Source organism: Apteryx mantelli, unplaced genomic scaffold (assembly GCF_036417845.1).
Source record: "Apteryx mantelli isolate bAptMan1 unplaced genomic scaffold, bAptMan1.hap1 HAP1_SCAFFOLD_20, whole genome shotgun sequence".
Classification (NCBI taxonomy): domain Eukaryota; kingdom Metazoa; phylum Chordata; class Aves; order Apterygiformes; family Apterygidae; genus Apteryx; species Apteryx mantelli.
The window spans coordinates 6,646,629-6,649,733 of NW_027118553.1; the positions used below are offsets into that span (position 1 = coordinate 6,646,629).

A 3,105-nucleotide genomic window follows, 5' to 3' on the forward strand; every position below is an offset into this window, starting at 1 on the left:
CTGAAGGCATTGAAGGAGCTCAGACTAGTGGGCTCTGAGGTTCCCCCATCTCTGCTGATGAAGGGGGAAGCCTGGCTTCCTGCTTCAACAGAGTCTCTGGGTCAGATTCAAATGAGAGATTCCTGAGGACAACTGGCATAAAGCAAAATATGTTTTTTCTTTTACAAGAATGTTACAGAGAAAAATAAGAGAGACATGAGCAACACATAGCTATGATACCAAATACCCTGGAATGAGGAGCAGATGCACATGGGATGGTTATTGGTGCTGACATTGTGCCCATTGAATGAGTTTTTTCAGGGCATCTTTGACCTCCTTGCTCCTCATGCTGTAGATGAGGGGGTTCACTGCTGGAGGCACCACTGCCTACAGAACAGCCACCACGAGATCCACAGCTGGCAAGGAGAAGGAGGGAGGCTTCAGGGTGGCATATATCACAGAGCTGACAAACAGGGAGAACACGGCCAGGTGAGGCAGGCACATGGAAAAGGCTTTGTGCCGTCCCTGCTCAGAGGGGATTTTCAGCACAGCTGTGAAGATCTGCACGTAGGACAACACAATGAAAACAAAGCCCCCCAAACCTAAACAGGCAGTAAACACAATAAGCCCAACTTCCCTGAGGTAGGAGTCAGAGCAGGAGAGCTTGAGGATCTGGGGGATTTCACAGAAGAACTGGTCCACTGTGTTGCCTTTGCAGACTGGTATTGAAAATGTATTAGCAGTGTGCAGCACAGCATTGAGAAAACCACTGGCCCAGGCAGCTGCTGCCATTTTGACACAAGCTCTGCTGCCCAGGAGGGTCCCATAGTGCAGGGGTTTGCAGATGGCAACATAGCGGTCATAGGACATGACTGCGAGAAGTGAATACTCAGCCAACATGAAAAAGACAAAGGAAAAGACCTGGGCAGCACATCCTGAGTAGGAAATGGCCCTGGTGTTCCTCAGAGAATTGATCGTGGATTTGGGGACAGTAGTGGAGATGGTGCCAAGGTCGAGGAGGGAGAGGTTAAGGAGGAAAAAGTACATGGGGGTGTGGAGGCGGTGGTCGCAGGCTACAGCTGTGATGATGAGGCCATTGCCCAGGAGGGCAGCCAGGTAGATGCCCAGGAAGAGCGAGAAGTGCAAGAGCTGCAGCTCCCGTGTGTCCACAAATGCCAGGAGGAGGAACTCGTTGAGGGAGCTGCTGTTGGACATTTGCTCCTTTGCGGCACACGGGGATTCTCTGTGGAAGAGGAGACATTGACAAGTTAGGACAGACTTCTCTGAGCAAAACCTTTTTATAGCCTCCCCCAAACACACACATGTTACTTCCCCCCATCTCAGCAGCACTATTATTGAGCTCCATGGCTTGAGCTCTTTTTTGTGCTGGCTGAGTTTGCCGTGAGGAGCAGGGGCCTCTGCCTGTGGGCTCCAGAGGAGTCAGCCCTGACCTACAGCACTGCCAACATGGGAACAGGCGTGACTACACTGTTATATTCCCAGTTCCAGGCAGATTTCATCCACCCATAATGCTGAAGGCGTTTTCAGCACCTTCACTCCCAGTTCCACGTAATGTGGGTTCATGAATAGTGTTAAGGTCTTTTTGCTTTTCTTTAGCTGACCCTGTCACACCTGAGGAGGATTCTTGGAGGTAGAAATCCTCAGCATTGCTGCTGCACTCAGAGTGAGCAGCTGTGATTTCAGAGAGGGGAAAAGGATTCACTCTGGCTTTAGTGCAGAGGGAGCAGAGCTGGCCTGTCCATCTGCCTTCTTCCCAGCTGCCCTGTGCTCGCACCATGGAGGTGGAGGACTGTTGCACTCATGATACCCGAAAAAGAAATGATTCTGCGGAGAGCAGAGGAATGCACTTGCAAAGTGCCCATCAGCACTCTTTCTGAGGGGATGGGAGGTAGGTCTCGGCTGTCTCCTTCTAGTCGGGAATGCATCAGGCTCCTTCCAGCTGCCCACATCCAGCCACCCAGCAGCATGTCCCAGCGTGGCCTCAGTATCTAGGTGGCTTCTCCCTGGGGTGCCTAGATAACACGCAGCTGCAATGGGAGAGCTGTGTCCTTCTGGAGGGCAGCTTGCAGCCCAGCCAGACACCCCAGGGAAATGGCTGAATGTCCTAAGGATGGGGAGTCCTGATGAGAGACCTGGCTCATTCCTAGACCCCCCACACTGCATTGCCCAGAGCCCCCAGGTTAGAGGGGCACTTGGGCACCTCACTGTCAAGGACACGTCTGTGTGGCAGCACCCGCAGTGTCAGTGTCTGAACTGCATCAGAACCCCCCTGCCCAGAGAGTCCAAGGGGAAGGACAAGGGCAGCTTGGACAGGTGGGAAACATGGAGCAATACCATGATATTTGTGGCGAGGGAGGCAGGGACAGGGAGGGACAGAGGGGCACTCACGAGTGTCTCCTCTCCTGCATGTCCGGCTGCCGAGGAAAGGACTCCTGCCCTGCACCCCACAGCCTTGAGAGCAGAGGGCTGTGCTGGCTGGGAGAGGAGAGGAGGCGTTGCAGTTGATGGTTTCCTCTCACACTCTGACCATGACTCTGCTGCCTGGAGCCGTCCCTGCGGGGACCTGTTTCTCTGCCCCCACGTCTCTCCCCTCTCAGTGCTCACAGACACCATCCCACCTGCTGGGTGCTCAGCTCTGCCCTCCAGAAACCTTCTGGGCGAAGGACACTTCCCAGGGGCACCTCCATGTCTGCAGGTGCTAAGGAGCAGGTGAGAGAAACCTTGCTGAGGCTGGAAAGGTGATGCTGGCTCTGTCCTTAGGCTGAGGTGTGGATGAAGGCATTTGCTGAGTCCTTCCCAGAACTGATCCTCTCTCAGTGTCACTGTTTTGGAGCATCCATCCCCTGTCTAAACCTGACAGATCCAATCCCATTTCACTCCATCCAAACACAAAATAACTGAAAACACAGGCTCATGAAAGCTCCTTCTCTTTCAAGTATCCCCTGCCTTGGCATTCCTGTTGAAAAGTCTCCTCTGGATATGTTCCCCAGCCCTGACCCACAGAGCACCCTCTCAATGGCAGAAAGTACCTGCCCTGACGGGGGTCTCTCCTCTCACCCAGAGCTTCTCCCCTCAACGTTGTGGGGAGCCCCCCCAGGCAGGCTG

At 53.8% G+C, this 3,105-nt stretch overlaps 1 pseudogene; it reads right to left on the reverse strand.

Moving 5' to 3' along the window:
• Window positions 1–258: 258 nt before the first annotated feature.
• On the reverse strand, window positions 259–1,194 carry LOC136995999 (olfactory receptor 14C36-like; annotated as a pseudogene).
• Between the last annotated feature and the right edge of the window lie 1,911 nt (window positions 1,195–3,105).